General features: G+C 40.8%; 1 protein-coding gene across 2 annotated transcripts in view; it reads left to right on the top strand.

Annotated features, from left to right (window-relative positions):
* Positions 1-26,961, top strand: part of SIPA1L1 (signal induced proliferation associated 1 like 1) — a 200,031-nt gene that overhangs the window by 61,164 nt on the left and 111,906 nt on the right. For both annotated transcript variants that reach the window (XM_066631765.1, XM_066631761.1), the window contains exon 2: positions 15,554-15,614. The gene's annotated coding sequence lies outside the window, so the exon portion shown is untranslated. The remainder of the gene's footprint in view (positions 1-15,553; positions 15,615-26,961) is intronic.

Genomic DNA, 26,961 nt, shown 5'->3' with positions numbered 1-26,961 from the left:
ACTTGTGCACTTGAACATTGCTTAGAACGGAATTCTAAAGTCTGCACGTTTCCCCTGAATACTTGGCTGCCTGGTTGTGTTGCATAGTCTACAACTTCCTTCTGGACATTTCCTGTTCCTTAAATTCTCAGAAGGAAGAAATAATGGCATGGCATCTGTTTAAGCAGCTGCGGAGAAGTGACTGGTACGGTATAATTGGCTGCTTAGGACTTTTAAAAGTTTTTTTTTTCCAGTGCAGGCTATAGTAATCTGAAAGTAGTGAGTAGTTAAACCATTTCCATTCTTACAACTATGACTATCAGTGAAGGAAGTTGTTGTTGCTGATTTAGAGACCATGTCAGACTAGCATGTGTTAATTGAGCCAGTGCAACATAGAAAGAATCAACCCTTTCAGATTTGGATACCCCTATGAAGCAGAAAATGCCTTCAGGGTTTCCTGTACTAAGAGAGCAAGTCACATTACTAATAGGTTGTAGTTACTTTTTTTGTAATAGTTGAAGGTGAATTATCAGTATATTAATGCATATCATGAAGAAAATTCAAGATTCTAGTCACAGCCTCTGTGTTTTCTTATGTAGCTTGAGGCTGATGTGTCCTCTTTGGTCACCTTCAGGATGATGATTGAGGGAGGCAGCTCTCGTTGCAGAATACGTACAGTGTTTCATGGTGAATGGGTTATTGCTATTGCATTTTTTAAAACAATTTTTTGTACAAACTGAGGGTTCATTGAAATGTAGAGGTGTCCATATGACCAGCTGTTGCAAAATAATCAGGCTGATTCTCTTCTTTGTCCTGAGCTCGAATTTGCCAAAGCTCTGAGAGTTCAAGTGGTAGAAAGAAGTTCTAGAACTTCTAGAAAAATTTGAGGGAGAGCCCCATATTTGCAGTTTCACTTATTTGTGCGTGTGGGAGCCCCTTGCCCTTTGCACCCTGCAGAGGTGAGTGTAGCTGGGTTCTCCTTGTCTCCGGAGGCTCTTCTGAGCCCCACAGAGGCCGCACGCATCTGGCCACGGCCTCTGCGGGCCTTAGAATGGCAGTTACAATGGAAAAACCTCATCATCAAAACCAGAAGTGCCGTTTTTGTGCCTTTAAAAAGCATAAACTGGAAGATACACTTTTCATTTTAACAACCATTCTGAGGCCTGCAGAAGCCACAGGCGGATGCATGAGGCCTCTGTGTGGCTCAGAAGAGCCTCCAGAGGCAAGGGGAGCTGGGCTCCCCAGAGGGCCAAGGCTGCGGGGGGCTGTCCTGTGTATTTGCAGTTCCCAGTATTCTGGGATGGTGGTTCTGGATCAGAACCCCTGCAGATACCGGGGCACACCTGTGTAATAGTAATCAGTTCAACCATCATAATTTGACTGTTACATCATGGGTTCACTATGTTTCATCATGTTTTGTCTTGCATATTTTTGAAAATAACAACCCATGATTAAACGATTCTGAATCAAAAAGATTAGAGGTAGAAACAGGAACTAAGAGTTTAAAAAATTTCTTTCGATTTGGTTTTGGTTATTGTTGAAAAATGCCTCAGGTTTTCAGAGTGCTTTCAACTTAGAAAGCTCCTTATACATTTTTCTCTGTCCTCACTTTGTGAACCTGACTTTAAAGCTCCAGGGTTAATCATGTGCCTTGAAAACAAAGGTGCTATGCAATCCTTGCATTTATGTGTTTAATACTTAAGAAGAAACTTTGGATCTTCTCTGTAAGCTCCCCAGCAGTGCTGTGTACTGCACTTAAGATGCACAGCAGTTAAGATGGCATTGTTGCACATGGGTCAGGAACTGGGTTTTCAGACTGTAGAAAAATGCTCTACTTAAAGTTAAGTAAAGCTTAACTCAAAAGCTTTCCTTTATCAGGCAAGCTCAGGTATAACATTCGATCACTTGCTATAAGCATGAGATTTTCGCTGAGCTAGCTCAGAAATTGCACATATCCCAGAAGCCTTTGAGATTTTTTGCATAATTCTCCATGAGCTGTGATTAATATCCACAGCTTAGTTGAAAAGCAGAGAAATGCTTGAGATTTCCGTGCAGTTTGCCTATTTGTTTGACAGAAGGTTCTCTTGCTTTTAACCGGTGCATCTAAGATGAAAATTGAAACTTACAGAAATTTGACTTTGCTGTAATTAAATGTAAAGGGGATGAATAACCCAAGGAAGCATCTTTCTCTTGTAGATTAATTTATCACCTTTGTTCACTCTTCTTGTATATCTACTAACTGTGGTTAATTTCAAAAAATAATTTTCAGCCAGAATTAGAATTGGGTTTGCAAATTCTAGTTCTAGGCGAGCCATGGATAGCGCTAATATCAGTGCAAACATTGCATTGATCCGCGAATTATCTTTTACAATGAGCATCAATACAGAACTTTAATTCTCCAGTTCACTGGCATGAAACTAAACAGCTAGCCTTATTGTTTCTTGAAGTGTGCTTTTTTGTTTCTCCTTAGGCATCAATAACTTTTGTGTATCTTTTTGTTCTTGACGAAGAACTAGAAAGATGAGATGGTTCTATTTTTCTTGATTATTGACTTTATTGGAGAGCTAAGTGCCTATCTTTTTCTACTCCTTAGCTCTACACTTGGAGCAGTATTCCTAAAGATTGTATAGTATTACTGTGGTAAACAATAGCTGTAGTGAAAGAATATTGATAACTTGCTAATCATTTCTGATAAGGTTTGTGACTAAGTGAACAGTTACTGTCTCCCCCCTCCCCCCCGTTATTTTACTTTTAGATTGTCATTCCCAAAGTGCTGGGAAGTGTGGCCTCCACCTGGTCCTCTTGTCTCCCCAGTGCTATCGTATAAAAAATAAAAAGGAAAAACAGATCAAAAGCACTATTTGCATGCATGTCTACATTAACCTTTCTTTTTGATTGCTGTTTTCAATCTTGTTTTATGTTTGCCTAATCATTGTTCACAACAATCTTAATTCAGGAATTGAACCATTAAGCAGAAACAACAGGTATCGGTAAATTTTGTGCAAATAGCAAAGTTGCGAACATGGTCAAACTAGTTTGAATATGGGTCTGCCTTAGTCAATTAAACCTTAATTATTCAGTAGCTGAATTTTTTATATATATTGCTGCTTCTTTCTTTAGCCGGATTCGACAATATTGACTCTGTGCCCTGAACAAGACTTCTGGCATGTTTATCTGAAACATAACACTATGTTTGTTTTATTGTATTGGCAACCTTCAGTCTCGAAAGACTATGGTATCGCGCTCTGAAAGGTGGTTCTGGCACAGCGTCTAGTGTGGCTGAAAAGGCCAATCCGGGAGTGACAATCCCTTCCACACCGGGAGCAAGTGCAGTCTGTCCCTGGTCTGTCTCCCTGGCTATGGGCCTTCCTTCTTTGCCTCTTAGCCTCAGACTGTTGGCAAAGTGTCTCTTCAAACTGGGAAAGGCCATGCTGCACAGCCTGCCTCCAAGCGGGCCGCTCAGAGGCCAGGGTTTCCCACTTGTTGAGGTCCATCCCTAAGGCCTTCAGATCCCTCTTGCAGATGTCCTTGTATCGCAAGGTTTGTTTTATAAGGTTTGTTTTATAACCTTTTTATATTTGGATGCTTTCAAGTAGTAATCAAAAAACAATCCTATACACACTTCCTGAGGAGTAAGTCTCACTGAACTCAATGGAATTTAGGTTTGAGTGGAAATGAATAGGATTGCACTGTTGGTCAGTTAAATAAAGGATGCCCAGGTAGTAATGTACAGGTGTGCCCCCATATCTGCCTCCAGGCCTTCCCTGACCCTCATTATGCCTTTTAAAAAGGCATTAAAAAATGTCATTTTCAGTTTTGCAAAAAAAATACTGGAAGTGACCCCCTTGTTTCAGTCATTCTGAGCCTGGCAGAGGTCACCAGTGGATATGTGCAAATTCTGTGGGGCTCAGAAGACCCGGGGATCAGGCCCATGGATCCCCGATCCATCAATAAGGGAAACCATGGATATGGAATCCACAGATATGACCCCCCCTGTATTTGCAGGAGCAGTTAGGAAAGTTGACAGATCGATGTCTTGTGCACACTCACTTAGTCACATCTTGAGCATGCACACTCACAACACCCTCTTCTGGCCTGGCACCTGGGGCGGGTGGCTCCCAGCCCCCTGCTTGCTACGCCACTGTTCTGTATTAAAGTCACTCTCATGGTAGCATCTGCATACTGAGAGGTGACAATCTGCTGATTTCCTCAGAATTAGGCAACTCAGGGTTAGAAGGAATATTTTTATTAAAATCTAATAAAGGGAAAGGAAAAAACTAAATGAGCAAGAAACAATGAGAATGGAATTTGGTAAAACAAAGGGTTACTGAATTATTAAACCTGCAGTAATACCTCTTGTCAGCAGATGGTACTGAAGTGCTGCAGAATCACGCATGCTATATAACTTGGAGCTAGCTTCCCAGGAGTTCTGACAAAGCTTATGTGGCATGGAGAGACAGACCAAAATCAACATAAAATCTGTTTCTGACTACTAAATAGTGTTCCTTACTGTTTGTACCTTTGATGATAGAACCTCCAGCTCTTTACACTCACAACCCATGAGGCCCTTTTCCCGTCCTCATCCTCAGCTGTAATGATGTCACCTGTTATCTGATCTCTCTGCCTGGAGTACTAGCTGCATGAGGCTTGATCAGCCAGTTTAACTGGTCTTGGCTGTTTTGAACCCCAGTTTGCATTTTCACTCCACTAAGCCTTCGGAAATGGCATCTAAGCTCTGAACCACAGACTGAGTTCCAAGCTGGTTCCCATATAAGAAAATAAAATATATGCAGAAGTGCACAAAATATAGACATTTTATGATGGCAGGTTCTTCATTTTTTGCTCCCAGCCATATGCTGTACTCAGTTGGTGTCACAGTGCAGTCCAACGAGAATCTATTCTCATCTTCAGGGCAAAACAATTGAAGTCAATGGTGCTTACTCCCAGAAAGGTGTGTACAAGAGTGCAGCCTCAGTTGTTACTGGTTACTTGGTTATGTTCTATACAGGCATTTCCTTACTTTGTCTTTTTGCATTTTTCTGGTGTGCTCATGAAGGGAGGTTAGGGTTACCTGGCAATATCAGGGTGAAAGAAAGAAGAGGAACACTAAGAATTACACCTAGTCACATATCCCGAAAGCAACATGCCTGCTGATTTGCCATCAAATTTGGTGCTGAGTCAGTACAGCAAATGAGCAGGTGGGAGAGAGAGTGTCGAATCTTGACAGATCACACAGTGTTGCGGGTTCATAGGGGGACAAGCTGTGGGTGCACACAAGTGGAGTAGAAACTATCCTAAAGGTGAGACTCCCCCCTTTTCTCCTGAAATTGTTTGTGAAGAAAAGCTGAAGTGATTTCTTTTTTCTCTTGTGAGGCTTTTGTAGGAGAACACAGACTTGTTCCTTTCCTTCTTAAAAATCTGGTTTTGTGTTTTGCAACTCCCAGTCAGCAGCAGGGAGAAGAATTCTTCATTCACTATAGTTCGTTGGAACCTGTAGAAGCACGAATAAAATCAAAGGGATTATAGTGAAGCCAGACCAGGTTTGTCTGCAACTCAGTCTTCCTGTTCAGGGAAATCAAGAAAACTGAATGCTGTGATTGAAATCTTAGGGGCTATTAATAGTGCTCCCCCCCCCTAAAATTAAAATCATCCTGAAGGGCAGACTAAGGTTTTTTTTAAAAAATTTTTTTGCCAGTATCATTACTATGACCATCTTCTGCCAGGTATGTGCACTGTAATGTTGTGGCGCAATTATGTCTGCTAACATGACAACACTAAACACTTTCAGACTGCTTTGAGACATCAGAATTTCATAATGCTTAGTGATTTTCTCCCTAAACTGCGTTGTCTGCTTGAGGATTGTGTAATTTCATGCGTTGTTTCTAAAGGACTGTTTGGAAGTTGAGTTCTTTGGAGTGTCTTTTAGAAAACTCTGTATTGTTTCATAAGGTATAATTGCACAGTGAGACCTAATAATGCCTATGATAACCAGTAGTCTGAGTGGAGGAAGATTTTAATTCGTTTATTTTTAGATATAATGTTTGAAACAATTACTGTAACATATTGATTCTGTAGGCTCTAACAGGCAGGCAGACCTTGTTTCTGTGTACTAAAGGGGATGGAAGATTTTTCCCTATGTTTGCATGTCTATTGTACTATCACCCACATGAAATGGAGCTGAACAAGATAATTATTTTGACAGTAAATTGGTCTGTTGGGCATTTTAGATATCTCTGATCCAGTTATCAGCCTGGTTCAGGTGGCTTTATTTATGGTTTTGTACAGTAGAGCCTTGAACTCACACTCTCATCGCTTTCCTATTGCTTACAAGAGAAGGGAGTTAAAACATGTGTTCCTTGTTTAGAACAAACCAGTAGTTGCTGTGAGATCCAAACCCAGCAAATCCCATCTTATTCCAAGTAGATTTTATGAACAAGCCAGAATTTCAAAGTGGTCATGTCCTCTGGGTAGAACCAGCCAGGACGTATTGGGTTCATGTGTCACATTTGACAATATCAGAAGTTTTAAAACTTCCTTGCCCTGCCTGCAGCTTATTGATATGTTTTATGTTAATTTTGAAAGCTGCTTTTTTTTTTTTAATGGCTATTGGCTGCACAACAAAGTGATGATAGGTGTTTGGCACTTAATTGTCGCTAAGGTGAGGTGACTGTCTCGTTTGGGTATTGTTGAAGGGTTAATTTAAACAAGAAAAGGAATAAAATACAATTAGTTTAAATCTGGCAGACTACAGAAGTCTGCCACCTATATGTTTTCATTGGCTATCTGTGATTTTTTTTTTGATAGCAATACTGTGCCTCTGTACTGCAAAAGATTTATAACCAAGTATTTATGGTACTCATTAATATGGTAATAATGTATGCGGGAAAATGTTTTCAAAATTGAGGGTCCTTGATGGTTCACCAGCAGCAGCTTTTGTATTGAATTTTTCGGTGTTCTGATTCTACCCTTTTTCATGATGTTCTTTTTTATTTTACAGCAGGGATCTCCTAACTTTTCAGTAGGAGGACCACATCATGTATTTTACACATAACATTTGTTTCCTCGCTGCAATCATTTAACGGCGGTATTGAAAATTCAAAATGCAGAAAACTGAATTGTTTTAAAGTCAGGGGTGAGGTTAACATTGAATAATTATGGTTTGAGGGTCTTAAAGTATATGGCCAAGGTGACTGAAATGAGGGTTAGCCAGGCTGAAACCACTTTTGCCATATAGAAAGAAGTGCAGAAAGGACAGAACTTGCATGTGTTAACTGTCCAACTGTGTGGTTGGGAAAAATATTTTAAGTTGCTGAGGGCTGGATAAAATCTTGTCATGGGCTGGATGTGGCCAAGAGGCCGTATTCTTGGAGACCCCTACTATAGAGCTTGTTGCGTCACACATTTATTCTAATACAGGTCCAACCTTGTTATACACTGATTTTTTTTATACACGGATTTGACTCGACACGAATGGCCACTGCAATTGAGAAGGAATGTGCTGATCCCTGGAGAAGGGGAAAAAATGCATCCCTTTAAAATCAGTTTAAAAAAAAACAACTGCTTTTCTTACTGTTGTAGTGAGATGGTCATGCAAGTGATCATGCCATTCTTCAGCTGGGCCAGGCCAAAGCAGGGGTTCTATTTGCTGACTGCCTCTCTACAACAGTAAGAAAAGCTGTTGTAAAGGGATAACCTTTTTAATTTTTTTAAACTGCTTTTATATAACACATTTGATGGTATCAGCAGGAAGTTCCAGAATCATACCCCTGCAGATGTTGAGGCACAACCTTATTCCATTAGGAGCAATTGAGGGGAAAGAAACCTGGAAGTGGGTCTTTAAATCTATTTTTCCACTGTTTTTTATCCACGGATTTTTTTATCCATTGGGGGTTCTGGAACAGAATCCCAATGGATAACAAGGGATGACCTGTATAATCTTTCATCAGAATTGTTTGCAGTCATTCCTCAGATGTTACTAGCTAGTCCCACCTCATTACACTCTTCCTAATTCGACTTTGTCAGTATGATCTTCACCTGCTCTCTGTATTTTCAGATGTACTCTTTCTCTTAAACACCATAACCTAAACACAAGTAAGTGTGTGTGTGTGTGTGTGTGTGTGTGTGTTTCCTCAGGTTGGTTTGGTGTGCAGAGGCCTTGCTATTTGAAATATCGGACTCCGTCCATTTCCTTCACATACCTGATATGAATAGTCAGTTATCTTACATCAGGTATGCCGTATAATACTTGTTCTATGTTAAAGATAGCTCCTTTTGTCTCCAGGCAGTCAGCTGCCTGTGTGTGTGTTCAGCTTGTCTGGAGGGGGAAAAAAAGGCTACAATAGAATTCAGATTTCTTCCTTTATTTCTTTTATATTCGCCTACATTATTGTGTTTTTGCCCAGTTCTGCAAGTGGTTTTTATCACTTTCTGTGCTGTGTAGGCGGACTTCCATGTCATACTTGAACTTTGCAAGAAATTTAAACCCGTTTTGTAGAACAGATCTATAATTTAATGTTAATGAAAGAAAATAGAGGGTCCATGTTAAAAATTATGATGCATTTCTCTTCTGTTCTGCTATAAAGTACAGTTCTGACTAAACAAAAGTTTAAAAAGAAACAAGAAAACCTTAACTCTCTTATGCAGATTTACTTTAGTGGAGATCTTTAAGATTTCACGGGGTGGTTCTTGTGAAAAATGTTTATACTTTTTCTCTATTGCAAGGTGGCTTCCCAAATATCATCAGGCAAAGAAAAAAAAGTTGGTGTTACAGAGCCTGTGATAAGCTGTTTATACTGAACAGTCATTTTGAGGCTGAAAACAGTTTGTTAAATCCCCAAATGGATGAAAATTTCTGGTCATTATTTCAAACATCTTACATGAAGACCATTGATGTGCTCATTTTTATTATAACCGGTTTATATGCAAAATTATAGATATATCAACAGTATGAGCCATCTGGATTTGTTTTTCTCAACTATATTCCTTGGATTACATATGGCTTGGCTTTTCCTGTGGTCTTTTAAGTAGCACAATTGATATTGGTCAATTACTAGATTCTCAGCCTCAGTTCTGTTGTTTTGCGCAGCGTTGAGATACTTGACTCCCAGTATTCCTGCAGTAACTATCTTCCTTTAAAAAAAACAAAAACACTGCACCCAATGTTAAATCCAGTGTTTTTACACCAGTGGAGAGGGTTGTCCTGATAGCTAAGGTTGGCCATGACAACTAAGTTTTGACTTGCTTCATATTCTGGCTGCTGTTTTTAGAAAACACCAAACTCCTTTTTGGGAATCGACAAAGCCAGTTGGTTTTACAGGCATTAAACCACTCACAGCAAAGAGCTCATCACAGCTTTTTCCTCAACAGGTCTGTACAGGAAGCAGTTACAGTAATGGCTGTCTGCCTGTTCTCTCCATAAATACTAATCAGTCTTGTAAAGATGCCATTGCTTTCCTTAGATAGTGGTGACTTGCTTTGATTGGCTTTTTGCAAGTCCTTGTATCTTGTATATACAGTATATAGTATCTTTGATTATTGATAGGTCCTGGCTCTAGGGTTTGAAAATACTGATGAGTATTTGCACATGCCCAATCTCGTCTGATCTTGGAAGCTAAGCAGGGTCAGGCCTGGTTAGTACTTGGATGGGAGACCGCCTGGGAATACTGGGTGCTGTAGGCTTATACCATAGTCCTTCGAGACTGAAGGTTGCCAACCAACTTCCTATTTCTTCTAACAACCTAGGACAAAGGAAGCTATTGGGTCAGTTCAGCCATGCCTCGTAAGGAGGGTGTTCCAGCCCTCTGATTGTTTCTGATGGCTTCTTTGTCATCTTCTCCAGCTCTCCAATATCCTCCTTGAGGTGCAGCTACAGAACTGCACACAGTATTTCAAATATATATAGATCAAATATATACAGATTTATAGAGGCAATATAATATTGGCAGTCTTATTCTCATTCTTTCTCCTAATGACACCTAGCATAATTTGCCTTCTACACAGCTGTCTCCTACTGAGTCAACACTTTCATTGATCTATCCACTATGACAGAGCTTTTCAGACTGGGGCGTTGCAACACTCCAGCCTGTGGGCCCTGGCCTCTCCCCGCTTAAGGGGCAGGGGTAGCCAAGAGGCAGGTAGGAGGCAGCGGCGCAATCCCCAGGATTGCCCCTCTCAGGGGGGGCTGCAGGGGCTTGGCTGCATGTACCTGAGCCTCCTGCAGCCTCCTGGGGGGTGCGGGGAGCCCTGTGTGACCTTCTTCAGGGCTCCCCACAGCTTTGAAAGCGAAAGTGGAGAGATTGGGCCCCGCTACCTTCCCCCGCCCCTACTGTCTCTCTCCCCCCCACCCCGGCAAGAACTTAGAGCAGCTCAAACTCTCCCTATGACCCTAAGATTTCCTGATTTATCTCAGCAGCTCAAATCCCACAAATGTATATGTGAAACTGAGATTTTTTCTTGCATCAGTGTGCATCACTTTTCAGTTATTGTCATTGAACTGCATTTGCCATTTGACTGCCCCTTTCCCAGTCTGGAGAGATCCTTTTGAAGCTGTTCCCAGTTTGACTTGGTTTTAATTACCCTGAATAGTCTGGTTTCATCTTCTAACTTGGGTGAACTGGAACAGCCAAGGAATCCAAGCAGGGTCCACTCCAGGCATCCAAAATTTGAGAAGCATGGATAATAAGGAACACACACAGCCAGTTTGCCTGGGACAACTACCCAGATGTCTCATGAATGTCTCTTATGAATCTTTGCAACTCATAGATTCCCATTCCATGTCAGTCTCAGTTCTCAGAATTAAAATGCACAACACCTGTTCTTTTTCACTCACGCCTATTAAATTGTGTTTAATTAAAAACCCATATTTTTCTTGAATCCATACTGGAAACGCATATCAAGGAAAACTTTGAAGAATTTTATTTATTTATTCAAGGAAGAATTTATTGAATCTTCTCTTTAGGATAAAGTGTTGTATAGCTGCTTTTCTGGTGTGTCTGAACAGGCTGAGGGAGGGAGGAAGGAAACAATTGTTCAGTTAATGGGGGATTCTTACGCTAATTATCTGGGAATATGAGTGGCAGGAGAATGGTTTTGTTGTGTCTGCAAATACACTGTTGCTGGAATTATGTACTGGGATTGGTAGATTCCGTAATTGTGATCTAGTTAGTTAAGCAACCTGTGCCATGCAGTCACTACTTCTAAGTACAATTTTGGATCCAGGCAACCAAGGTATCTTACTAGCCAGTGTTTTCCATTTCCCTTTGGGGTGTATGATAGGAAACACTCTGGAACATTTAGAATACAGAATTGGGTGGGAAAGAGTTGACCTTTCTAGGTGAGTGACTATGGAAGGGGAGGCATGGGAGCTAAACTGTTTCAGCTCCATGGCTGTGTCCAGAGAACCAGATAAGTCCTCAGAGACTTTGATGCCCTCTTTCTTCTCTCAGTCAGTGGCAAGAGTGTAAATGGCAAAATAAGACTTTGCAAGCAACCAGGAAGAAACAAAAAGTTTGGGATTTCATCCAGGCATTTCACAGGAGGATAGGTGGTATACAGGTTGAGACAGAACCAGCCAGGATTTGATAATTACTAAACAAACTGTGGTTAAAATAAACCATGACACTGTGTGGCATCTGAACCCATGCATCCTTTTAGTTTTACTTTTGTTGAATGTCTAATTATGATTTTCTGATTAGCCAGCCACTTTTCTGTTGCTTAATGTGTTTATAGTTTTAAGCCCTCATTGTCTATATGCTTCCAAGTTTCTATTATTACACTTTACTGGTGAATTTATTTGAGAGTTATTGGAGCACCCCCAAATTCATAGAGGGCACAAATTCAGCCTATTTGGGATGTTGACAAATAAGAATTAGGAGTTTTTATGACTATTTGAATTTTAAGTAGTAATTGCTTGTAGGTACTGCTTGTGTTTAACTAATGGGAAGTTGGTTAAAACATCTGCCTGACTCCAGGGTTTCCCACAGGAATATCCTCATTTTTTTTGCTTCTATGCTTCAAGCAGGCACTCTTTCCTGAACTTAGGCAGCAACAGGTCATTCTTGCTCCATCATGGAAAGGGTTTTGGAAGGATGGGAAAAGTGGATCAAATGGTACACAGGGTATTTAGCATATTCTCATATTTAACTGCTCAACCAGTTAACACAGTGAATTCTCAATTTAACAGACTGATAGAGGAAGGAGTGTCTCTTAATGCTGGAAGTCTGTTAAACCTGAATGCATTGAAGTCAGTGGAAATGCACATGCGCAAAGCATGTATGACTAGTTAAAATGTTAAAACATTTTAAAACTTGTTAAAACGTTATTTTGAAATTGAGGTTTATTAAATTTGACTGAAGAAGGTTCAGGAAGGTTGTGACTGAAAACTCCTGATATAAATTCATGTCAACAGAAATTGTATTTTTAATTAATGTGAATTACTTGTATAATCTCGGAGACAGTCTTGTTTTCTAGTGAATTGAGTGTGGCTTTCCAGCACATTCTCCCCCCCCCCCGGTAATATAATGAGATGCTCTGCCTTTTGCTTCCTTTTAAAAATATCACACAACCTCTAAGCTATGCCTTTTCTCTAGTTTATAAGGTCAATGTAGATTCCATACCTTTGTAAAGCTTATGATGAGCTTAAACTGCAGCATTTAATATTAACCGCATCATTTAACTATTTAACTGCCTCATTTAATATTTTCATTGATCTCATTACTTTATGTAGGTTGACCATTGCTGGCTGCAGCATCTCAGAAAATAGAGCCATTGGAAATAATCTTTCTGTACTCGTTAGTTGCATAGTGTGCCAGATGGCATTGACCTTGAGCTTCAATCAGAATATTTGCCCTTGTGTTAAGAGGGCAAGAAATGTCCTTTGGGGATACATAAAATAACTTTTCTGAGATATTACATCTAGGGAGCACTCACTAGTGTATAGGAACTCTTCTGGATCCTTCTAGCTCAGCACCATTTTCAATAGTGGCCAGATGCTCCTGGAGAACTAATAAGTAGAGGCTTGAAGGGAACAGCTGTCCCTCATTGCTTGTACCCAGAACCTGGTTTTCAGAGTAGTAATTAGTACGGCATAGTTGTCATCTGGTGAAGACTTTCCATTTCTGCCTGACTCTCCCTTCTTCTTTAGTTGCTCTGTGGTTCTGTGACTCTATTTTGTGCTGAAAATTTTTTTTTTAAATTTTACTATTCTCTGTTTGTTACACTTGCTATTTTGTTCATATTTTGGCATTTTACTGTTTATTCTCTTTTGTTCACACCCTTGAGCCCTAAGTTTATTTGGAGAGTTTGGAGAGTTTATTTGTCTCTGTTTGGGCAAGCTCATGAACTTCATTTGCCCCTTCACAACATATTATCTCTCCCCCCCCAGGAGATTTATTAATTTATTATGGAGGGCACTGTCAGAAAAGTATGGTGCATTTCCTCATTAGTTGGTTTGCTTTTTTTATGAGTTTTCTCAGTCAGATTTGGAAATAACTGAGAGCCCAATCCTGTGGTCTGCGCCGTGCCTCTGCGGTGCGGGCCACAGTCACAAACGTGCTGTAAGGCACGTTTGTGGGGCTTACCACCAGGCTCCCACTGGAGCTGGCGCCCACTGGAGCTGGCGCTGAGCCAGTGCATGGCGGGCGCCCGGGCTCCACAGTCTGGTGGTCTCTGTCACTGCTGGGCTGCAGAACGGGAGAAGGGGGCGTGGTCAGGGCCATGGGGGGAGGCATGGGGGAGGCGTGTCAGGCGGGGGAGAGGCGGGTCCACGGAGCCGAGCTCCGCAGGATCCAGGGCACTCAGGCAGGGCTGCTCGGCCTACATGAGCACCTTCACTTTAGCGGCGACCAAACAGTCGCCGCTAAAGTGAGTAGTCCCATTGTGGGACTGCTTCCCTTACTTGGGGGAAGGGCACGAATGTCCCCTTCTCCCAAGGAGCCTCCCGCGGTAGCGCCGGAGGCTCTGGATCCGGCAGGAGCCCTTTGTGGAGCCACTGGGCTCCGCAGCTCCCGGCAGCTCAGGATTGGGCTAGCAGTTGGAAGCACTCAGTGGGAAAGCTTGGAAAAAATTAACTGGTTACAAATTTAACCCATCACTAATTCAGAATTCTTATCCCTCTGAATGTAAAGATTCCATTTAGCTATCATGTGGAATAGCTATTGACGTACTTCCATTGGCTGAATCCAAAATGCTAGTACTTTTACCTCTGCATATTAAAAGTACAATTGACCCCCTTATCTGCGGGTTCGGCACCCGTGGATTTGACTCAGCATAGATACCCAACTTGTGTCTGGAAGACCTCAAGGACCTCCTCGACGTAAACGGAAATGTCTTCTAGTCATGTTCAAGAGGCATTCTGAGGCTTGGGGAGGCCGTATGCAACTTTCCAGCACGTCAGAAGGCTCCCAAAGGCAACCGGATGACACATCTGGCTGTGTCCAGGAGGTCCTTGAGGCCTTCTCCATGGATTTGATTATGCGCAGAAATCTGTTCCTGTGAAGGTGTCTGGGACCACATCCCCCATACATACCTAGGGCCAGCTGTAGTCTTCTGCTTACAGAAGGACTGCATTACACCTTAGGATGCAAGAGGAAAGTGAAACTAAACCTAGAGATAATGTTCTGCTTGCACAAGAGTTTGTGGAGTCTCTTGCACAAGTGGAAGGATAACTTATATAGAATCTTCTTGTTTATATATGGAGCTATGTGAAATGTAATGCAAGTGTTTGTAGAACAGTACTGGCAGCTATTTTCCTTCCATTTCTGATTGTTTGGATTCATGAATTTTTTTCATCTTCTTTGAAAGTTAGAGAAAATTGCCAGATGTTGCAGCAGCAAATTTCACACATTTATTTTGCAGTTTTAGAAGTGCTTTATTTTCTATCATGAATATCTTTCCAGTGAAACTGAATGAGAGACTATGAGTACTTTGTTAGTATTGGGGGGGGGGGGGAAGAGACAGATAAATTATCAACTTTTCATACAGTTCGTAATTTTTAACTCTCTCCTCCTCTCCCACTGAGTCACCTTCTTGCTAAAGTCATAAACTCCAAACACTTTTTCTCATAGGAATGTTCTCCAACTTCTTGATTATTTTGGGCACCTTTTCTGTCTCTATGTAATCTTTTCTGAGGTTGAGCAATCAGACATACATAAGAGATCCCAACTAATTTTTCACTCATTGGGAGCTCCTTGTATGTACCCCTACTGTTGACATAAGCCACTGTCATTCACAGAAGAAATGACCATTTGTGGAGCATGTTTCCAGTGGTGGAACTGCTAGTCAGGATGCTGCACATGATGTTCTGAATGTTACTCGGCCACAGTTTTTATATAAAGAATTTATAATACTGCTATTTTATCTTCGGCCCTTTTCCTAATAAATCTGAGCATAAGATGGTTTCTTTTTGCTGCTGTCATGTAATCTGTTTGATTATACTCAATATTTTCAAGCATCTGCTTATATGATTCTTGAGATGTGAAGAGCTTAAAGAATTTTATCCCAAGTGTTTTGTTTAGTAATTTTACATTTTTTAGGTGATGGGTGCATTGTTTAAAAAGTCTCTTCCTATCTTTTGCAGGCTAATCATGTTTTCAGTATGCAAGATGTCACAGACCTAAGGAATTGTCAAGGAGAATTAAGTAAGTATATGTCAGTATCCAACTGCTCTGACAATCTTTCATTTAAGCAGCATATCTAGATTAAAATATTATACCTTTAATTCTGAAAAGCAAAATTGAATTTTTTTTCTAGTGCTGTGCTCAATAATCTGTCATGTGAGCTGATCATTGTTTAATATGTTTGAGTCTCTTAAATCTCAACTGCTCTCAAGAATATTGAATGAAATGTGAGAACTGAAAAATTAATGAAACTAAAACTACCACTTCTTGTTAGAAGAGTCATATGTAATATTTCCTTTTCACTCCCTATTATGATGCCAGAACAACTGGTTTTAAAAGAACAATCATATGCCCCTTCTGACTGAGTCTTTGTAAAGCCTGCTTTGGAGATTAATCCGCTCTGAAGATTTCTAGTCTGACCTCCCTTCTAGACAACTTCAGCATGGGAGCCTGCAACACTCGTCTCTCCCACTCAGTTCAACTGGAGGCTTCAGTGCGACAACCAGGGTTGGAACTCTTTCTAGGGAACATGGCAGTGTGCACAGCCTTCCTCCTTTTATATCCTTTATCCAACCCACTCCCTACTCTCATAATCTGTTGATCATGTAGGGCAGCTAATGGGTGAGATCAATTGCTTAGTTACCAGTTACTTTTGTAATTCAGTTATCCTCATGACTGAGTCACAGCTGCTAAAGCTGTAATTGATTGATTAACTTGATTACATTTATTAAAACTTTGAATATTTTGGTATGCATTAATTTATATGGGTGTCTGTTTAGAGTACAGATGTTGATAAGCCCTTCTTTAAAGTTGTTGTTGGTTTATATTTATATACTACTTTTCAACAAAAAAGTTGGCAAGTGATGTGCCTAGCCAAATGACTAGAAGACAGTTCTTTGTCCCAAACAGGGGTCACATTATAAAAAGAATCACAGGAGAGACCAGTAACAGCCACTAAGAGAAATTCTTTGTTGGGATGAGCAGAGTTACTATCATGCTGCCAGGGGGCCATGATCTCTTTGGTGCCTCTATCCACTTAGCAGGGGTACAGTAGGAAAAGTGGTGGCCCAATATCTAGATATTGATTGATTGTAGTAACAACACTATGGATGTTTGTTGAGATGTTATTGATCAAGGAATTTGAACAGCAGTTGAGGATTATGCAGGTTATTTAAAATTTTGGCCACTTCAATAAATATTATCCTCATGCCTGTACTGTTCAGTGTAACTCTTGTTCAGCCTCCATAAGGGAGATTCTTTCTTCTGGTGTTCCGAATGCAGGTATACACAGTGTTGGTACCAGGGGTTATGGGGACCTTGGCAAAGGCTCCCTTTCCCTCAGTGCTCTGGCAGTTCGCATAACAGCAGTTTGCACATTAGGAGAAAGTGGATAAGTGACTTGGATCCATTGACTGCAATAAACTGTATACTGTATTTGCATAATTTTTAGTCAGCAGAATTTGTTTTTCAGCCAGATGTTTCATTTTGTGTTCCTGTGCTTCATTCCCTTTGTTGTGCTTTCAGTTGTTTTTACCTTTGTCAGTATAAAACCTCACTGCAAGAAAAAGATGCTTCTGAAAAATGTGATTATATCTTGAGTATTTCCACACAAAGTTGAACAACAATATTGGCAGTGCATCTTCTCCTTTAGAAGGCAGTCTGGTGAATTCAGTGTATCAGCAGGATTGTAATTAACTCTTGAAAAGGATCTCCCAATTGATGCACAAACCTTCCTTTCCCAGTGGCACCGACCTATTCATAAAATATCAAGAAAGTATCATAGTAGCTCACAGTGACTTTGTGACAGTAAGAGTTAGGTCAGTGGTTCTCGAACTTTTCCGGTTCGCGCCTCCCCTGATCCTTGTGGCCATTGGCCACGGCTCCCCATTACAACATCTCACCTCAGTTACCCCCAAAATGGGGGTGAAGGTGTTATAATTATACACTAGAAATAAAAAAAAATCTGCCAGCACTCTGAGGCTGCAGCCGTAACCACACTTACCTGAGAGTAAGCCCCATTGAACAAAATAGGGCTTACTTCTGAGTAGACCTGTTTAGGATTGTGCCCTGAGTTTGTTAGCAGCACACCTGGAGGGTTTGGGAAAGGGAGGGGGGAAGTGATGAATTTGCTGGTGGAGGGGAAGAGTTTGTTTTGTATTTATCTGCTAATTGCAAACTGATGCAAACTGAAACCTAGAGACTGTTCTGCTGCAATCCTAACCTCACTTTCCTGGGAGTAAGTCCCATTGAACACAATAGGACTTACTTTTGAGTAGACTTAGTTAGGATTGTACCTTTTGTCTTACAATAGCAGCCAACAGAGTACCCCCCGCCTGCCGCCGCAAAGAGGCAGGAGGAAAAAGGGGATGGCTGAAAAGGAATGGGGATTTTTATTTTTAATCAATTTTTGGAGACAAAGCCATCAAGTGTGGCTTTTTTTTCTTTTTTGAAGGGGGAGGAAAAAGAGAAAGGTGAGGATCCTTGGTTAAGCTGACACAGACCCCCAAGCCTATGTAGGTCTGCTCAGAAGTAAGTCCCATTTGAGTCAATGGGGCTTACTCCCAGGAAAGTGTGGAAAGGATTGCAGCCATACAGAGCAAAATTACAACTCACCCCATAGTAGATGGGGCTGCTCACACACATACACCCCAGCAGATGCAGATGCCACCCCATTCCCCCCAGGCAAGTCGGAGGAATGCAGGCTGGGGCATTTGGACACCCCCCCCCCACTAAGAGCAGGCTGGCTCCCTCCTTCACTGAACTGCTCTAACCTCCCAGTTTGAAGCCTGCCAGGAGCGCACCCTGTGCTGATGAGATGCAGCACCTCTGCACTCTTCTCCTCTTCTTCAGCCTTGACCAATCCCAGGATGCCCAGGGTGAGAGGCACACTGGGAAATGTAGTCCTTGGGGCGAGGTTGCACATGGAGAGAGCTCCATGATGAGATGCGGCACCTCCGTAGCTACCCAGCCAGCCTTCTCTCCCACCTCCCCCCACCATTTTTCACACTGCCCCAACCACCTCACCCCACGCTGCCCCACCCACCTCTTTCTCAACCTCAGAAAAGCAGCAAATCAGGAGGCAGCACCTGCAGCTTTGCTGAGCAGAGCAAAGCAGAGCAGCTGTGGCTACCTCTCTCCCCAGATGCCTCACGACGCCCCTGTTGGCTAGCCACGCTTCCCTAGGGAGGCGGGACGCACAGATTGAATACCTCAGAGTTAGGTTGAGATTGTATTTGTAATGAACTCCAAACCCATACTCTTCCTGTAAGGCCAATTCTTTTCCTCCCATGCAGAGATATAATTTAACCAACTAGGATACCTCGAATGAGGTGAGAAAGAAAGGGAAAGAAGTGTATGTTCTGGGAGTTCATTACAACCATGTGAACCCAGCCACAATTTTATTCAGTAGTGTTGTAATTCGTGACGTATTGGTCTTTTGACTAGTTTCACAGCTTGTTATATTTCCAGGACACTCTTGTAGAGGGACAGAGACTTGAGGGAGGTTTACAAACAGTGGGAAGAGTTTCAAGAGAATAAATCCTTGTGTCAAGATTGCTCCCTGCCACTTAAGGGACCAGGAACAAGTGCTGGTGTGTTTTGATCCACCAGTTTGTAAACCACTGTCCTAGAGACTATATGTCTCCAAAGTTGAAGTAGGGTCAATACTATTTTATGTGCTACCCTTTCAGCATGACTTTCCTCACTATAAAATTTCCTCTCTGCCTTCAGCTTTGCCTGTACATGCACAACATCCTGTGTACTGCTGTTAGATTAACTTAATTTTTAATTTTCTTTCTGCCTTGCTTCCTTCTCAGTTTTGATTTTACTGAACTTCCATGTTTCCTGTGCCTGTCTCAGGCTGCAGTATTAAACATGTTTACTTGAGGGTAAGACCTACTGAACATAATGGATCTTACTCTTGAATAGGCATGCATAAGGTTGTGCTTATAGATTTTTTTCTTGTTTTGGGTTTGACTGCCAGGACTAATCACTGCCTGAGCAGTGTCCAGAGACTTGCAAAGAGACACTTCTCACTGAATTCCAAAGCCATTTCAATGCCTGGTAGGATTTCCATCTTTTTAAAAGCTGCACAATTCTAGCAGCTATAAGCATTCTCAGTTCCATGTGCAACTTATTCCGTGAACAGGAGGGTCGCCTACATGAATAAAATGAAAAATGAAATATATTTCATTTCAAAATGAAGATGGTAAAGAAACATGATTTTGCTTATATCTTTGATCCTCCTTTCAAATGGGAGATAAATGTATTTTCAATGTTGTGGTTAGAATTTTAATTACAAGAAGATATGAACATTCATCTTTGTCCCCTCATTTCTTCTCTTGCCCCCGCTGGTGTCCGCAAGAGAGAGAATTCACTTGGCAAAGAAACAGAGAAATACTTCTTTTAAAAAAACCAAAAGAATAAAAATCTTGCCTAGCATTCTAGTGATGTTCTAGGGAACATACAATTGAGCGAGCACTTGTGATCTTTATTGTGAAGCAAAGCTATTAGCGGTGCAAGTTTTGGATTTCCAACCACTGCCTCAATTTATTTATTTATTTATTTATTTACATTTTAAAAAATCTCTCTTACTCTGCCTCTAGTTAGCTTCAGACTTTAAACTTAGAAAACTGTATCTTGTTGATAATGAATTTGCTTCTGGATTATCTCCCAGGTTAGGGTGGCTATATAAACTCCATATAATGAGTACGTGAGCGACAAGTAAACAAAGACAATTTTGTGTCTTAGAACCAAATATTTAAGGGCTAATAATCTTAGATGAGCAGGCAGAAAGAAAAGAAAAACTCGAGTTTCTTACGTCAAGGGGGAGAAACTAAAAATAATTGTAAAAGAAATACAGTGGGCTCGGTATCAGTGGGGGATCGGTTCCCAGACCCCCCCAATACTATTTTCTGTGAATAATGGAATCCACAAAGAGGACCTCAAGGACTTCCCAGATGCGACTGGAAGTGATAGGATCCAGTATGTGCCATTTCCACTGGTTCCACCCCCTCCTGCAGCCAGTAGAGGAGGTGGTAGCAAGAACATTAACAGGATGCAGACAGCAGAAGAAGCAGAATGGTAGACTCTACTTTCCGCAAGCATTTTCACTGTAGCATTCCCTTATAGCTACAAGTCTAGCGTTCTCGCTGTCTGTCTGCTTTCCTCCCTCTGAGTGTTCTTGCTGCTTCTCTCTTCTAGCTCACTGCTTCCTCTCACATTCCTCCTTAGTGTTCTGTACTGGCAAGGGCTGCAAAGCAAGACAGGTGAAAAACACTAACAGGAAGGGCTTGCACAGAGGAATAGTAAGTATAGGGTTTGCTTTTATCCAAGGTTTTGGGTATTTGCAGGGAGAGCAGGAACATACACCCCCTATATGGGGATGATGTCTCTACTCATGGGTAGTTGATGCTACCTTTTCTTCAATAGATGTCTAGAGTACAGTGGTGGTGGGTTGTGTGTTAAGGGTTTTAAAAAAAAAAAATCGAACAATTTGGAATTTTTGGCTTGTAAACTGCAAGCTGGTGTTGGGAACAGTATCCATTTTACCTGTAAAATGAGTGCAATTTTCTTGAAGTTGGTCACTAAGCATGCATGCCTGCAATGCAATTTAAAAAACCTATTTTTAGCAGATGCCTTGCTAAAATCATTTAATTGACTTCACATCTTTTAGATTGATTTCACAGAAGAACATCTGTTAGACATCTGGCAGATGACTTGTGCAGGGTTGTTGGAACCCCAAAATAAGATTTGCTACCATGAGAGATTAATTCCTGCTGTGAAATTCATCGACCCTTGTCAGGTTGCTTCTGCGTTCATGGTCTTGGTGAAATTAGAAATGAGGGACTTTGCTGTGGGGAATCACTCTCTAGTACCTTGGTTAAAAATATGGCAGCTTGCTTATGTGCTAAATCTTGCAGAGGCAGAATGATTGAAGTGACATGTTAAACTGAAAGACAAAACCTACTATTCAAATTATTTTCCCATTTATTTCAAGTAAACCCAGACCGCCTTACATTTCCTTCCAATTTTTCTAAAACTACTATTTTGATGAGTGACGACAGCAGGCCTATAGATATTAGTAAAAAAAAAAGTTGATGCAACATTTTAATACAGTGCAGTGAAATTTAATTAATGCAATTATTTGATAGAAATAGTATGTGAAATACTAACCACCTGCATAGTGTTTATGGGATTGTGGCTTCTTAATGAAGTACAGATGGATTGGTTGGTAATTAAATGAACATGTTAATGTCTTGGTTTAACTCGTGGCTTAATCAATATTAATCTGCTCTGTGCTTGTGTTTATAGGTTGTAAAAGTATGTTCAGTTTCAGCAGGAAACTTCTGAACTTCTGTGTTCAAATGTTTCTTTTTGCTTGGAACAAAAATGTAAAAACTTACTGTGTTGTAAAATAAGGAATGAAGTAGGTTGGCTTTTGTTCTCATTAACTTTCAGGAAAGTGCATAAAGATTTCATTGCAGGTAAATTAAATGCTTGTGTCTTTTTAAAATATGTGATGGAATCCCCAGATTACTGTTAGTGCAAGGTAGAAGCCTGAAGGGTGCAGTTGTTAGAGAGTTCATCTTATTTAATTTAAAATATTGTGAAACTAAGGTTCAACTCAAAGCAATTCTTAAGGCATTGTACAAATTGAGCAAGTGCATCAATTCATTCATTCATTCATTCATTCGGCTTCTCTTTCTCTTTTCCACTTTAAAACAAAGTGTTCAAGACAGCTCACCTCATAGAACAGTTTAAAATTGCAGTCCATAACAAAGTAGCAAATCAACAGAGCCATATTCCAGAGGGGAAGCAGAAGAAAGTTAAGCACAAATCGGGCGAAAGTCTTGCTGAAACAGCTGTGTTCAGCTCCCAGCAGAAGACTGTCAAAGAGGGTGCTAGATCAGTGATTCTCAACTTTTGTCCTCCACCATACCACTTCGCATGGTCCACCTATTTGAAGTACCACCGGAAGTAACTGGTGATGACATCATTGCCAGTTATTTCTGGGTTGGGAAGCCATATGCAATGCAACAAACACTAGTAAGAGGCTCAGAGTGGACAAGTGAGATTTTTGCACACAGGAAAGTATGGTTTGGAGGTCTGTCCACTGAGCCTCCTTCTGCTGTTTGTTGTGTCATGTTCCTAGTCTCGCTGCTAGGTGGCAGGTGTCCAGGGGTTCTGCAAGTACGGTGAGCATCTTCCTTCTGGAAAAAGGCTACAATATTTGGTACTTTTTAACATGATTGAGATTTATGTATGGTGTGAAGAGCATGAATAGAGAGAGGGGTTTCTCCCCTCTAGAGCCAGAGGTCATCCAAATAAATGGATTAGTATAGAGAAAAGGAAGTGCAGGTCCAGCCTTGTTATACATGGAATTTTTTATATACAGATTTGACTCAACACGAATGGCCACTGCAAATGAGAAGGAATGTGCTGATCACTGGAGAAGGGGAAAATGCATCCCTTTAAGTTCAGTTTAAAAAACTGAACACTTTAACAATAGCCTCCTTAATGAGAGTAGGGGGCAGCTGGCTGACCATCAATCCTTCTCTCTCCAAGCAACCCCTCCCTCCCCCCTGAGCACCTGAAAGAAAGATGATCACTTTGCATTGGTGAAGGGACGGGCTGAGTGGAGCTGAGGACTGATTGATGGATTGTCTTCTTAATGACTTTTATCTTAGAGTCAAAAGGTCAGCAAGGCTGTTTTTCTGATCACCAGAGCAAAGAAACTTTTGTTTTTTAAATTGATTTGCTATAGTGTTTTTTGTTTTGCCATCCACCTGAGTACTTGAAATGGAACCCACACAAATAATTAGTATCAACCTGTGCTTCTTTAAACAGTGCTTCTATGATTAGTCTGTAAAATTTATTGCCCCAAGATATGGTGATGGCTGCTAGGTTGGATTGCTTGAAGGAAGGATTGGACAAATTCATTGAGGACAGATCTATCAGTGACTACTAGTCACGATGGCTCTGCTTAGCTCCTGATTCAGTGGCAGTATACCTCTGAATACAATTGTAAGGGAGCCAGTGTGCCTCTCTTTTGCTTGTGAGCTTCCAAGGGAATCTGGTTGACCAATGAGGGAAGCAGTATATTGGACTGGATGGACTTCTGACTTGATTGATCTATCAGGTTATTTCTCATATTCACTATCAGATGCCTGATCTTGTTTGATCTCAGAAGCTAAGCAGGGTCAGGCCTGGTTAGTGCTTGGATGGGAGACTGCCTGGGAATACTGGGTGCTGTAGGCTTATACCATAGTCATAGACTGAAGGTTGCCAACCAGCCTATAATGTAAAGGGGTGACGATGTGGGCAGTTCTGGAGAAGGAGCCCCACCTCTTTCTTGCACTGTAGCAATAGTGGTAATGACCACTACAGCAGCTCATGTATCACTGGTGTTGGGCAGGAAAAATATTTCAGTTTGGGTTTCAGGAACCAAACAGATGGAAACTATTCTACGAATTTGCACAGAGGAATTGTCTTTCCCTCCTCAAAGAACTAGCTAGAAACGGAGCTTTATATACCTGATGATGCTTTATCAAATTACGAAAAATCAAAACTTAAGAAGTGCACAGTGCAAAGGCTTTCATTTGCATGTAGTTCGTGCTGACTGAAATGTCTCATTCTTGAATTCTTTACAGTAAAATGATTTAAAAGCTTGCATTCCTTTCATAGTCTCGCAAATTAATTTTCTCCTTGTGTAAAAGGTTGCATTCCTGTGGCATGCCATCTTTTCCTGATAATAAGCTCCTGGTAATCTGTTTTGCTATAGGTATCAGATACCCAATTTCTTACATCTACATTTAATATTACTGAAAGACAATTGTGTTCTCATTCATGTTCTCATTCATGTTTTCAAAATTCTAATGAAATAATTCTACATTTGTATGTTCTCTGGTGGATCTGATTGGTAACAGTCATTTCTACTGTTTGTGTCCTGTTGTCTTTAACATGTAAACCACTTCTACACAGTATGAAAATGTAGGTGGTATGGTTGAATTGCATGAAAGGGGTTTTAGAGGGGGAAAATAAAGGAATTTGTTTCCATTCTTAGGTGTTAATTTTTTTTTAATTCACCTGCATTCCTTTGATCTCTTTGGGCTTGCAGCTATTGTAATTCATTCTTTGTGAAGCTACCCTGTGGGCCCTAGGCCATACGGTGGAGTATGGAATATAGTATTTTATATACGTCTGAAATATAAATATTTATGAGTTTCCCTTATTCCATCAGACTTGTAATCCATCCAGATTTGTTATGTCCGCTCTTACTGCCAGTGGCTCTCCAGGATTTTGCTTTGAAAGCGAAAGCGGAGCAATCGCACCCGGCCTCCACTAAAGCGGAAGTGGAGCACGATCACTCCACTTTCACTTCTGAAGCTGTGGGGAGCCCTGCAGAAGGTCGCACAGGGCTCCCCGCACCCCCAGGAGGCTGCAGGAGGCTCAGGTACATGTAGCCAAGCCCCTGCAGCCCCCCTGAGCGATCCTGGGGATCGTGCCGCAGCCTCCCCCTGCCCCCACTGCCTCCCCCCCTGCAAGAACCTAGAGCTGCTCAAACTCTCCAAGAGAATTTGAAAAACGCTGGTTCAGTGAATTGTCTTCCTGCCTGAATATTTTTGCTTGTTGTATGGAACACAACCAGAAGCTACAGCTCAATGGTATGAATGCAGACCAGGTGAGACAGGTGGAGAAGGACTTGATGGCATTTTTTTTGAAAATCACCCCATAGGTATTTGAATTGTTAGCAGGAAAATAGCAGTGCTGTACTTTCAGCTGGTTAGGGACCAGGGCATGGATGAAAGTAAAAAATGGAAGAATGTTAAAATATAGCCTTATTTAGCTTGGAAATTTATTTTGGCTGGCAAAAAACATAAATAACTATATAAAACATGTGAGTTCATGTGTTATAAACGGGAAATAAAAGAAATAAAATAAAAGAAACAGAAACATAAGAACGTTGATGACACGTGGAAGGTTGGATGAAGTCGGATGAAAGCAGAAAGCATGTGGACAGTATTTGAAATATGGTTATAATTGAAAACAGCTGATAGAGCAAAGTGAAGAAAGTCAAGTGGATGAAAGTCAAGGTATTGTTGTAATATGTTTCACTATGACAGCAATTGCCAGAAAAGGAACATGATAATAGGAACAGAACATGCTTATTTCATGATCTGTCTAATCTTATAAGTAGATAGCAGTCAAAATCCTTCCTCCATTGGTGATTACTTTTTTAAACATCTGGAAAATTGTTTGTGATTGACTGGTACAGTACTTAGTTCTCTCTCTCTCTCTCTCTCTCTCTCTCTCTCTCTCTCTCTCTGTGTCTGTGTCTGTGTCTGTGTCTTTTAAAATCTATTTTTTAATGTTGGAATTACATTTAGTTACATTTATGAATTGCCAACTGTATTAAATTTTAAAAACACTGAAGGGATTTTTCTTACAGGGAAAAAGACTTCTTGCAACTGGTGATCTAGGAGACCTTTCAACTTGATTAATAAGGGAAGAGTGTTTGCAAAATGTTGGAGAATTACCAATTTTACTGATTATTTAACACACATATTGGGTTAGAGAAGTTGATAAAATGCACAACATCTTTAATGGAGTGGCATGTCTGCTTTAAATAAGCAGAAAATTGAGAATGTAAAATATGAGTGTGGCAGATCTGGACACTTTCGTCTGGAGTTGATTTTAAATACAATGAATGCAATTTGTTTAAAAACCAAGGCTGTTGGCTTGATGGTGACTTTAATTAGAAATTCTTGTTAATTTAATTTGTCAAGCTCTAAATTCCATTTTAGAATGTGCCTTTTCTCATTGGGACTTCTCATTACCAAAGCCTCTTTTAAATCATAGGAGCGATGAAAATATGTATTCAAGTTAATTATTGCAAGAACACAGTTTCCTACAGTCCCAAAGTCCATCCATTTTCCCTAAGCAGTTACCTTTCATTTTGCTTTTAAGCTGAATGTCCTCCAAAATTGCTTCATGAAAGTAACCTGCAAGGCAGAGATGAGAATCTTGATGGATCTTTACATAAAGCCATCATATTTAACAAACACTTAGCAACTTTAGGAACATCAGATATTGCTGGATCATGTTCTGTGCACCTTAAAGTAGCACTAAGCAGGCTGCACACATTTCTGTAGATTAATAACCATCTGGGCATCCAGTACATCCCAGCTGGTCATTAATCTGCAGAATAATATCATGGGTATGAGTTTGTTAGAATTTGCCTCTGGCTGCTTGATTGCTGTTAATTTGAGTAAAAATAGAACCCTGAACATCTTTAGCTATAATCCTGAGCACTTCTCTTGAACATAACAAACCATAAGCATAAGAAGAGCTGGATCAGGACAAGCCC

This window comes from Tiliqua scincoides, chromosome 1 (assembly GCF_035046505.1).
Source record: "Tiliqua scincoides isolate rTilSci1 chromosome 1, rTilSci1.hap2, whole genome shotgun sequence".
In the NCBI taxonomy this organism is placed as follows: domain Eukaryota; kingdom Metazoa; phylum Chordata; class Lepidosauria; order Squamata; family Scincidae; genus Tiliqua; species Tiliqua scincoides.
The sequence above is the reverse complement of the archived record's forward strand: the minus strand, read 5'-3'. Positions and strand labels throughout refer to the sequence as shown.